Source organism: Pectinophora gossypiella, chromosome 19 (genome assembly GCF_024362695.1).
Source record: "Pectinophora gossypiella chromosome 19, ilPecGoss1.1, whole genome shotgun sequence".
NCBI classification, from domain to species: domain Eukaryota; kingdom Metazoa; phylum Arthropoda; class Insecta; order Lepidoptera; family Gelechiidae; genus Pectinophora; species Pectinophora gossypiella.
Window position 1 is genome coordinate 8,463,112 of NC_065422.1, and position 13,529 is coordinate 8,476,640.

Sequence of the window (13,529 nt, forward strand, 5' to 3'; positions counted from 1 at the left end):
TGCCTGGTTGTGAACTCTCTTGGGATGCCCATGGAACTGGGGAGCGCTGGAAGCTCTCACCAAGGAAATTGAGGTCTAAGAAGTCATGAAGGAACTAGCGTAAAGTAAATCTGATGTTGTAATGTATCTTCCAAAAACTGTGATCTGACTATGGGGGTACTTAATAGATAAAGGCTAATAGGCAAAGGATCTACCGCCAAAATCCTGTGAGAAAACAGAATAAGTTTGTATGGATTAATCTATTTTCATCTCCTCATAAATAACAGACAAGCAGTCGCTTGAACTGTAAAAAACCGGACCTGTCAAATCTTCAGGTTAGGTAAACGGACCCTGTGAAAAATGGTATAACGCTAAGGGAATGATGATCACCTCGTAAATAAGACAATGTGGAGCCTCGACCTTTACATTTTGTTCAGATAAGCAAATTTTTCAGTCAATTGACAGATTCAATGTAAGGTGAGCTACGTGACTTCTTCATTATATCTTTTCTCATAGAATACAGCTTCAAAAACAGCGAATACGGAATAATGGGTTAGTGTTTTTTGGGAAGAATGCTTGTCTCTCATTTTGAGGTCGCAGGTTTGAATCCAGCACAAGCCTAAACCAATTATTGTCGAATTTGTGTGTGGAGCATAAATTTATCATATTATCACGTGCTCAAGCGGTGAAGGGAAACGTCGTGAGGAAATGCACATTCGCGAGAAATTCATTTTAGGAGGTATGTGGTCTAACCTGTATTGGGCTGGATTTTCCTTCGCGGGTTGGAAGGTCAGATAGGCAGTCGCTTCTGTAAAAAAACCGGAACTGTCCACATATTTGGTTTGGTGAGCGAATTTGGGAATATTTAAACTGAATTCTATTATTGAGTGTAATTAGTCAAATACCTACTATGATGGATCATACTGAAAATTGCTTACTTCAATAAACCGTTTAAAAACATCGTACGTAACTTTGTTTCTTATTTGCGATCGTAGCGTCAAACTCAATCATCTTTACCCATTACCCCGCGACGTAACCTCAATAGCAGACCATTAGGATACATTTTAACACCTAACCTGCTCTGTCACCGCACTACCCTCCAATTTCCTGGCCCAGACGTGTCGCCTGGGCCCCATCTAGTGGCAACAGGGGCGCAAGACTCGCGTGGCGCAACGCAAATGATAAACTTTCTTCTTTATTTTTAATTTATTTATTGGGGAAAGCTAACAGCACGGAATCTTAAATAAATACGTACAAACATAAGCTAGAATGAGGCCAATTACAAGCTTCCACATATAGAATCTTCCGACGAATACCCGCATTTACTGAAATGATATCCTATATTTTGGTTGCCTGGAAGAAATTGCTGTCTCATCAATAAGGCCGTCCATTGTACCAATTGTTTATGTAATGTGTTTCTTTTGTGAGCCATAAAGAATTATTGTATTGAAATATCCACATGGGGTACCGGATCGACGAGAGAAGTGCTTTTCTTTGAAAAGTGTCCATATTTTCACAGTGTAAATTATAATGAACTTTACAATCTGACCTCATTAGAACATTTTATTATAAGTAACTGAACTGACATCATGGAGGGGAATTTTGTAGTACTAGCCCTGTATGGATGTCACACTTCGACACTGACACACAAAGACAGAGAGAGACTCGAGGTCTTTGCAATTTAAAAAAAATGGAAAGAATAAGTTGGACTGAAGGAATTACTAATAAGGAAGTGCTAGTAAGAGTAAGGGAAAAGAGGCAAATATTGAGAGGCAAATACTAAGGACAGAAGAGGTTAGATGATTGGACACTTAATAAGACACGACGAATTTAATAAAAACATCATAGAAGGGAAGCTACAAGGAAAGAGAGGAAGGGAAAGACCAAGAAGAATTTACGTGGAACAGATTAAACAGAAGGCGAACGTCGTGTCTTATAAGGATGTGAAAGAATTGGCCTTTGATAGACAAGATTGGAAAATGCTACATCGACAAGAGCGTGGCTCTTAAATTAGTGATGATGAACTGACCTAAAACTGGTCTAACAGAAAGCTCAGTGAGACGTGGATACTTAGTTCATATTGCGATGGATGTACCTCTGACTACCCCAAATTGGGTCATGTACGTGCAAGATAATTTATAAAATTCTGATTACTAAATAAAGATAGATCTAAAATAACAAACATACATAAACTCACGCCCGTAATCCCTAATGGGGTGGGCAGAGCCACAAGTAATCAAAGACAACTTGCAGCCACTGTTGATACGATGTCGTAAGCTGGATATGATGAACCTTATGGTGATAAGGGATCAGCCTATCGCCCATAACATTAGTCCATCATGTTAGATGACACAATCCCTCTGTCGGTTTTTACGACATGCCCGGGAAGACAAGCAGCTGAACGTTTTCTATGTTTTTTATTTGCTCCCAGAACAGCATAGAAGCATATCTAAAATAAAACTAACGAAAAACATTTTCAATTTAACTTATTTATGAATCATTATTAATAACAAAGAACGTAATAATACGTCCGAAATTTTATCACGTTTTTCTATGACCTCACAGTGTGTTTTTTCATACAAATTCCTTAGTAATTTCATGTTTTGACGTTTGGTAAGGCTGCCCCCACATTGGGCGTTGGCCGAGCGTACGCGTTTCCTGAGCGTGCTGCCGGCGTCGGCGCGGCGCGGACTTCGCGTCAGCGCACCGTCTGCGGGGCGCGGGCTTCGCGTTGTCCAGCGCCGCACAAGCGCTGCGTGAACGCCGCGCAGACGCCGCGCTTACGTCGCGTTCCACGGGCGTTCGGCCGCCCGTGCCCCCCGCACACATTCCCCCCCGCGCCCGCTAGCATCTCAGTCAGTCAGTCAGTCAGGCTTAAGACGCGACGTCGGCGCGGCGCGTGCGCAGCGCTTGCATGGCGTTCGATGGCGCGACGCCCGCGCCCCACAGACGGCGCGCTGACGCGACGCCCGCGCCGCGCCGACGCCGGCAGCACGCTCAGGAAACGCGTACGCTCGGCCAACGCCCAATGTGGGGCCAGCCTTAAGAGTAACTGACTTGACTAGTTGGAAACTAGCCTATTAAATTTAATATCAGAAGTTATCTAAGTCTTTATTGCACAATTAAAAACAAAACAAACACACCTTATAAATAAAACACCTCCTCCAATGCGTCACATCGAGGCAAGGTGCCCAACAGGCTGGCAGCATTACCCCTCTGAATCGCCAGACTAATTCTCTGACAGAAATAACTACCAGCCCTAGCATCCCCCGAAGCCCCGATAAGACGCATTGAGAGATCCTTAACAAAGAAGACTTAAGAAGTTATTAATTCTGTAATTAATTCTGCTTACTGAACTAGCCTATTGGGATATAGCCGAGAGCTAATGTTATGTTATGTGTTCGACCTTTGAGAGCGCAACATCGGAATCTCACCCTAACTGTGACCTGACTGGGGCGCTGCCGATACAGTATTTCCTTCCACGTTCGCTCGTGAAGCATAAATATTTGTGGCGTCATCGGCGTCGATCTTTTCAATATGCTCTGTCGGTCGGAAACTTGCGACGGTGCATTTTCCCCCGTATCTACGGATAGATGGACTTAGACCCCTATTTGTGAAACTATTCGAGGCTGGATTGCATGCCGGATACTGAATTTCAATATCCGTTTTTATTATAATATAGAAATAAACATAACTTAAACATACATACGTACATATACTTTAAGAGTTTGGGTGTGCTTTATAAAATCGTATTTTAAAAGAAAATAAACGGATTTTGTTGCAGCTAGTTTTGACAGTAAGTCCTGAAATAAGTATGATGAACGGTTTGGTGACAAAAGGGTGAGACTGGTCTTCATCTAAAGAGATTAACGTTTTGCAAACAATAAGTATTTTGGGTAATGATTTAACGCGGATATGATAATTCAATGGGCACAGGCTACCAGCCTTAGCACATGGATATTCCCAAATTATGAAGAAGTTTATTTCGTTTTTTTTTTTTTCATTTATATGGTGTACAGTCATGAGCATTTCTTTTATCGTATGTCTCGTATGGTTTATCGTACAGTCATGAGCAATATAATGTACCCACTTTAGGACTCTGTCGCACTAACATATTTGACATTTAGTGAGACTTACAATTCAATTTGTCAAAAAAGTTAATGTGACATGGTACCAAAGTGTATACATATTAATGCTCGTGACTGTACATGTAGAAATAAAATATACAAGGGTAATGTGAATCCAGAAAATATACTCTTTCTCTCGCCATTAACCTAAAGTTTGTCTACTGGCCGGCAGGTTATAATCCCAAGAAACAATTTGTATTGCGGCATCTAAAATGCAATTAAATACTACAATAATTATAAGACAAAGACGCTTTTAAAGCAAGAGAAACAACTTGAAATTCATAATAAGTCAACTCGGAATTCAGGTTTGTCTTGAGTGTAGTAATCTACGAGAAAATACATTTTCAAACATCAAACAATAAATTTAAGTTTGAAATTGTAGTAACCCATTTCTATGGTATAACCTGCAATAACAATTTAGTTACTTATAATTATAATTAAGTAATTATAACTAAAACAGAATTATAATTACAACTTAAGTACCACGCTCTAGTCGGTAGGTACCTATAGCATTTTCTATCCGTCAGTACTCGAGGCGAATTCATTGACTTTTTACGAGACCTCGTTGGCCATCTTTTTAATTTGTTCCATGTAAGGACTTCTTGGTCGTACCCTTTCTCTCTTCCTATTCAAAAAAAACAATAGGGTGTAAGAACTATCAGTGTCGCCTTATAGTGAAAATCACTTTGTGATCCCTACTTTGATAAGACATTACAGGCTGATCACCTGATTGTCCGAAAGTAAGGTGATCCGTGCTTCGGAAGGCACGTTAAGCCGTTGGTCCCGGTTACTACTTACTGATGTAAGTAAGTAGTCGTCACATGCGCCATGTCAGGGGCCTTTGGCGGCTCAATAGTAACCCTGACACCAGGGTTGATAAGGTTGGTATTCCACCTCACAACCCACACGATAAGAAGATAGTGAAAACCACGGAAGCGCCTTTTTAATAAATCGCATGACTTTTGTTAACAAATCCTTGAAATAGGCAAGCTAGTTTCAATGCGGGTATTTGTGGTCCCAATTTTTACCCGGAATGTAATTGAATGTTATTTTTCACTTCAAAGGAATGTAATTAGATATGCAACAGAATATGATTTTTCACCTCAAAGAGACGATAGGGTTCTAAAGACGGCGATACGGCTCACCACCTATCACGTTGGTTTAACAAGCTCGGTGAGTAGACGACAGGTCGACATGGCAATTCTCTAGTGACGTTATTGGTTTTTTTGCTTGAACACGCGACGAAGATGCAACCGTAGCCATTTTTAAAACACAATAGTAATAAATTATGTGAGCGAGATTATAATCGATAAACGCGGTCGATACGGACTCGTGCGACACTAAGACTAAGACGCCGCGGGGACTGTGCGGGTGTGCGGGGCGACCCCGCCCCCGCGGCTCACCTCATGCCCCGATTGCCATGTCGACCTGTCGTCAACAGTAGTTCATCTTGCGGTGGATGTACATCTGATTACCCCAATTGAGATATAGTCATGAGTTTAATTTATGTTAACTACCTATCGAAATAAAAAAATATCTCGTTCGCGCAAATCGTAGAGGACACGAAATACTTCCTCCCACACCTTATCATTTTTACTACCGTTATGTGAGGGCATCGAGACGATCAAATCTTTGAAGAATGTAGGTGTGAAGGTAACTCGGCTACTGGAGGCTTTTGATAACGGACTTATCACAGTCGGATTGTCGAGAATAATGAGTTCCTCAAGGTGCTTTTGGAAAAGAAGACGAAATATGATTTATATACGGTTGCGAATTGTGCGATAGATTGAAATTGAATTAGAATAAAATAAAGGATGAAATATTTTGGGCTGATGTAATTTTAAACCTAAATCATATATTATATTTTGTATAACGATTTTATATGTAAACGATTGCACTGTATATATTGTTGTCGGAAAACAACATAATAATAAGAAGCCTAAGGAATTCCGAAAATGCATTTCTCGGGAATGTGGATTTCCTCACGATGTTTTCATTCACTGCTGAGCACGTGATAATCATTTATGATCCAAACATGAATCCGAAAACGAATTCGACATTCATTGCTCTAGGCCTATGCTGTATTTGAACCTGCAACCTCAAAGTGAAAGGCAATCGTTCTACCAACTGGGCTACCACGGCTCTCGCAATGTCAACAGATGTCTTTGTTTTTTAGATAGATTGCTTCAATACGGCCTTTTTAGCCTTCTTTAGAGTGCTTTAATTATCATTCATACATACAGTCATAAGCAATATAATGTACCCACTTTAGAACTCTGTCGCACTAACATATTTGACATTTAGTGAGACTTACAGTTCAATTTGTCAAAAAAGTTAATGTGACATGGTACCAAAGTGTATACATATTAATGCTCGTGACCATACATGGAAAATTACAACAATATCGATACACACCATTGTTTCTACGGTTGCATATTTGAACAATTTGCACATTTGCCCACGAAATTTCAAACTGTTGTTGGCTTTATAATTTATGTAGCAGTAACAACACGCTGCGCCAGAATTTGAGACGAGCACGCCTCTGGCACGTGATAAAGTTAGCAATTCCATTGACCTGCAGCTAACTTCTGCACGGTGAAACAATAACCTTTATATTTACAACGCTGCCGTGGTGGGTAACGTTACATTAAAAGTAAATGGCCTTGTTGGTTCAGTAAGTTCATTATGTAAGTTAGTATACAAAAACAATGAACAGGTTATAGCCCCTAAAATCACACAACAGCAAAATATTTCTACAGGCATGTTTCTGTGTGTTTTGCTCGGTATGGGTAAATAAAATAGAATAAAAGAACTTCTAATTAATAAATGTTACTACAGCACTATTGAATACCTTAATGATACTGATGTTACTATTTGAAAAGATTCCTTCTCTCTTTTAAACTTCTATTTTGTTGTGCCCGAAAGGGTCTATAATTTGAAACTCATTATGTAACTTACAAACTTGTAGTATAATTAAAGAATATTGAATATTGGGTCATTATCACCAGCCCATTAACGTCCCCACTGCTGGGGCACGGGCCTTCCCTATGGATGGATAGGCCTTAAACCATCACGCGGGCCCAGTGCGGATTGGTGGTTATTAACGATTGCTAATGCAGCCGGGACTAACGGCTTAACGTGCCTTCCGAAGCACGGAGGAGCTCGGGATGAAAACTTTTTTTTGTGGTCACCCATCCTATTCACGGTCAGTGGTCACGAGCGCGTTTACCGCTGCGCCACCGAGCTCCTCAATGTGGGTAATGAGAAAATAAGTAATAAATCTGTACAGCGCTATCTATTTTTTTTTAGGAAAGTAGCCTCGAAATTCCCTCATTATAATTATTATTGTATTTTATTTATTCAATGTAGAAAAAAATAGTGTCTTCTCCTTGTCCTCCAGTTAGTGCGCGATATGCGCCATTGTAATGCTCAGTATGGTCACGTGTAATGTAAATGATGCATGAATATTTATGTACGACACAAAACATAGTCTTCTTTTTCTATCGTGTGGGTACCTCACAGGTGGTGTCAGGGTTATTATTGAGCCGCTATAGGCCCCTGACATTACTCATGTAACGACTATGTACTTAGGTACATCAGTAAGTAATAACCGGGACCAACGGCTTAACGTGCCTTCCCAAACACGGATCATCTCACTTTTTGGACAATCAGGTGATCAGCCTATAATGTCCTAAACAAACTAGGGATCACAAAGTGATTGTTGTGATTTGTCCCCACCAGAATTCGAACCCGGGACCTCCGGATCGTGAGCCCAAAACTCAACCACTGGACCAAGGAGGCCGTTTTATTTGTGCGCCATTGTAATGCTCAGTATGGTGAAGTGTAATGTAAATGATCCATGAATATTTATGTACGACACAAAACAGTGGAATGTAGAGGAAAAATTTCGCGCATACATCTTCCCATTACAGGAACTACTTGGTGCAATCCTCTTAGAATTTAAAGGAAGACGGACTTTACATAAAATAATAGCGCTCTATTCATTGTCATGTAAAATAGTTGAAATTGCCGTTTTAAACTTATAATTTATTCGAGGAAACTACTTTAGCAAGCGCAGTGTTTCGCTTGTCAAGGGAAGGAAATAGACGGCAAGTTTTTGGCGCACTTTTGTTCAGACTACAACGAGAGATAGAAGATCCTGCATCCGCTCTTTGTGTCCAAATCAACTAAACGTTCCCTAATATAATCTGTTTTATAATAATTGTAATACCCCTGGCTGCCCTTTTGGGGACACAAGCGTGATGGTATGTATGACCATGAGGACCTGAATTGATTCAGGATTTTCCTACCACATAGATGGAGTCCCGGTGAAACTGGTACTTGACAAATAATATTAAATAGATATACATTACATTAATGAGATTTCAGTTTAGGCAATTTTATGGCTTATTGGCAAGAATCGTGTCCTGTTTTGTTCGATTATATCAACAAACAACATTTTTAGGGACGCTTATCACTCGATTCATTTGATCTATTTTCAAAGGGAAGAATAACAAAAGAGGGATAGTAATACTACATCCAGTAGTGGGTGACCACTGTCTGATGATAAATCGTGATATAAATATCTTCAGTGAAGTATAAATAAAAAAAAGAGTGTCTAAACTACATCACGCTACTCCGTGACATCCAGAACGGCAACTCTCCGGTCCCCACCATCGGCTGAGCTAGGTTTACCTCACTCCATGCTTATTTAAGCCCCTGTGGTACAGTCATGAGCAATATAATGTACCCACTTTAGGACTCTGTCGCACTAACATATTAGACATTTAGTGAGACTTACAGTTCAATTTGTCAAAAAAGTTAATGTGACATGGTACCAAAGTGTATACATATTAAGGGGGCCTGTTGTATTTCCTAATGTTTATAGTCCTAAAGTCGATTTTCCGAACATCATTTTCCTAATATTTAATTGTACTAATGTTCGATCATCCTAAATATTGATTATCCTACCGTAATACTTGTCCTAATATTCTTTAGTTCTAATATTAATGTCCCTAAAGTTTGAAATTCCGAATTTTTCATTCCCTATATGATCTATTTGACATATTTTGGTTAGTTGTGACCATCGAGGCCCGAAGGGCCGAGAGGCGGCGGTGAAGATTTGTTTCGTAACGACAGCAGTCACGGGTGCGAGCGAAGCGAGCACGGAAATTCGCGGCACCCCGACACTGTAGATATAGGTTACGAAGGCTGTATGGCAGGGGGCGAGCAAAGCGAGCCCCCTGCCATATAGCCGAGTGGGTTAGGTTACTTGTGACCATCGAGGCCCGAAGGGCCGAGAGGCGGCGGTGAAGGTTCTCTATTGTATTCCCTAAAATTTCTTATCCTACTTTTTATTTTCCTTCACATTTTATTTAGGACTATACATTTTATGAATATAAACGATTGTAACTATGGACATTAGGGCTTACCATCATTAGGATGAAAAAAAATAGGGCAATGAACACTAGGAGTTAACAAAATTGGACTAGGATCATTAGGACATTCGATACTTAGGACTAAAATGTGAAGGAAAATAAAAAGTAGGATAAGAAATTTTAGGGAATACAATAGAGAACCACATATTAATACTCGTGACCGTATACCGACTTGCTTCTGAAACGGGGAGCACCGGTTAGATCGCCGGTACCGGACTTGCACCAATGAGTTATGAGGTCCCACCGTCATAGAAGGCGATACGGTTCACCTCCTACCACGTTGGTCTAACAGAGAGCACAGTCACAGAGAGGTGTGGGCCCTTAGTTCATCTTGAGATGGATGTATCTCTGACTACCCCAATTGGGATATAGTCATGTTCATTTTACCATCTCATTGGCCAAATTATAGAGAGTATTCTAGATAACAAGTCAATTATATTCCCATAAATCAAAATAAACAGTGATCAAATAGCGCAATAAAAAACAGTTTTAGATCGAATCATAATTATTTGGACTTAAACTCGCGTCACACACAAGTGGGACGTGTTTTTTTTTTAAATTTTACACAAGTTTACTGGGTACATATGTTACAGTACGATAGTTGTAGCCCTAATTTACTTATATGTCCCTTAATTATAGACCAGAATATGATAAATTTTTGCTGTTGCAGTTTCTTGTCATTTCTCCTCAGCCATAACACCTTGCGAAATGACGTAAATTAAAAATGTTAAATATTGACCTTGAACAAGTTTATCCATGATAATTACGTTGAACAATGATTCTGATTCTAATTTATAACACGGCTCCAGTTTAGTGATATGATTATCTGACTAAACTAATCTGGTTAAATAGTTATATATCCACTAAAGAACATCCAAAGGAAATAACATTTTATTTTTTATTTATTCAAGGAAATCCAACGGTTATTGAATACAGAATGTAAACAAAGAATGTAACAGTTGAAAATTATCTACAGGGAGGTTAAAAAGGCCACATCGAAGCAATTCATCTAAAAAAGCAATATTGCTATTTGACATTTGTGTGAATTGCGCACTTATTTTTATATGCGCGAATTTAACTACCTAATATTACATCTCCAACTGTCTTACTGCGACGTATGCACATAGAAATCCGTAACAATTTTATTATAATATAAAAGAGAAACTGACTGACTGACATATCAACGCACAGCCTAAACGGCTAAACGTAGGCACTTGGAATTTGGAAGGGACGTAGCTTAGGTACCGTAGAGGTGCACTAAGAAAGGAATTCCCGGAATTCCCATGGGAACGGGAATTAGCGAGAAAATCCTTTTGTATGAAAAATCTAAGCCGCTTAAGTTAGACGCTTGAAATTTGGCATGCAGATACCTTAGTTAAATTAAAGCTTAGTTGCAACAGGATATTGCAAAATTCCCACGGAAACGGAAGAAACATTTGTATGAAAAAATCGAAACCGCTTAAGATAGATGTTTTCAATCTAGCATGCATGCATACCTTAGTAAATATAAAGTTTAGTTATGGCTGTATTTTGTTTAATAAAAATGTATGTAGAAATCTAAACTGCATAAGTTAGATACTTGAAATTCGATATGCACTCCCACACACACAAATATCTCCCTTTTGTAACACGCCACGCGGACGAAGTCGCGGGCAAAAGCTAGTATTATACAAAATCCTACTCCCGGTTCGTAACGCTCGCGGTAATATACCATGTCTGTGTGTAATGGGCTTTCACGTCAAATTAAAATGATCAAATCTATATTCCAATGTGACTTTGTCAATTACAATATTGCACAGAATGTTTGCGACAATACGTTTATTTTGTAGAATTATAATTATCATTTTTTTTATAATTTCCGTGGATTGCTTAGGTCCAATGTTCGTAAGTATTTGTTTTACTTTTACCAGAAAATAGTGCTCTAAACCGCCAAGCATGCATGATACCCCTGATAAGAGTGGAAGAAGGAAAAATGGTGTGTCAGGATCGTAGTTAAGTGGAATTTCGAGGTCTTTTCCTACCCCAAGGGGATCAAATCAAATCAAATATACTTTATTGCACAGACCTAAGACATAGACTTATAATAATATAAGACATTTGTTAATTTTAGGTAGGTTAGGATCTGCGCACATTCCATTAAAGAGCTTTGCTTACTTAATGAATAAAACCTCTTCCCCAAACTGCGAAGTTTGTGGGAAGATGGAAGATATGTACCATATCTTATATGAATGTACCCGGAATGCTTCACACAGGCTGTTTTTATTCAAACAACTAAAAGTTAGGAGTCAGAGTAGTTATAAAGGTATCTTGGAGGCTTTTTTATCAGAGCTGGTAGCAGCAGGGAATCATATTTGATTTATGCTTTCGTTCACAACAGCATCACATCTTAGGCTGTTGCGGGTGGGGGCATGAACTAAATATTATGTTTTTTATCATTTTTAGTAAATCTTGATCAATGGGGCTGGAAAAGCAAACTTTGTTAAAAGTCCTTAAATAAAATAACAAAAAAAAATAACACAATATAAAAATACAGAAAAGTACTTTCAACAGGCAGCCTTTTTGCTCATGCAGCCATTTCTTTGTAAGTGTTTTTTTTTTATATCAACAGGGTCCATACGATTTGAACGTCACAAATGTTGGATTATGCAGAGGCCCGAAACGGAAAAATTGCGGCAATGATTTATTTATGATTAAAGTAGCTGTATTGAACAAAAGTTCGCTCAGCACAGAGATTCGTATCAAACAAGACTTAGCGAAAGTTAAGGTGAGCATAAACTAACTAACACACTTAAACTTAGATCATTGACCAAATAGGAGACGTTCTTAGAAAAGGTTTAGTACGATCTACACAAACAGCCTCCGTGGTCTAGTGGTTAGACCGTTAGGCTCACGATATGGAGGTCCGGGTTCGATTCCCGACGGGGACATTGTCGAAATCCCTTTGTGAGACTGTCCTTTGTTTGGACTTTTCAGGCTTGAATCACCTGATTGTCCGAAAAAGTAAGATGATTCCGTGCTTCGGAGGGTACGTTATGCCGTTGATCCCGGCTATTAGCCGTAAAAACACCTCCACCAACCCGCAGTGGAGCAGCGTGGTGGAGTATGCTCCATACCCCCTCCGGTTGATTGAGGGGAGGCCTGTGCCCAGCAATGGGACGTGTATAGGCTGTTTGTTTATGTTTTTCATGTTACGATATTATATTCCCGCCATGACCTGGCACAAGTCTATGACTCCAGATAGTATATGTCTCCAGCTTTTTGGCGGGAACGTGAAAGATATGGTTACTTAATTTCGTCATTGAATAATCTAAATGATACACGAAATGGTGTTCAGTGGTTAATGAATGCATTAAGTTAATCGGAAATCATTCGCGATATTGTTATTACTTGTATTGGAATATTCAATAAAGAAAGTGTACCTAACCTATCTAGTTTTCCTTCGCGCCACGAAGCCACTTCATAACTCGGAAAGTTTATGTGGACTTTTTAATTCATTCGTTTGCGGTTCGGAGTAGGAATCTGATCATAATAAGCCGGTTTCGTTATTCATCGCCATCACCTTTCATAATTTAATTAATCATCATCAAGAAAAAATAGTATTTTATGCAACAGTTGTATAAGAAGGGTCAAAAAATGCGAGTGGCGTGAGTTGCGATGTGAGCCTTGGCGAACATCGCAATAAGAGACGCCACGAGCATTTTTTTACCTAGTTATACAACGTTGCATACAATACTTTTTCTACGACGACGTAATTTTAAATGAAACAAAAATTATACAAAGAAAAATTTTATTTATAAAAATTATTTTCCAACGCGCGGGAAAATGGCGGCAAATGTATACTTTTTTTTATAGTATATCTATGGCACCAAACAAAGTAAAGGTGCCAGTTTCCAGGTCAAAAAAAAAAACAACAACAATGCTTTTTTGGCGACATTATAGTACAGTTACACTTTGTAAACAATGCTTTTATAGGCCATAGAGCGTA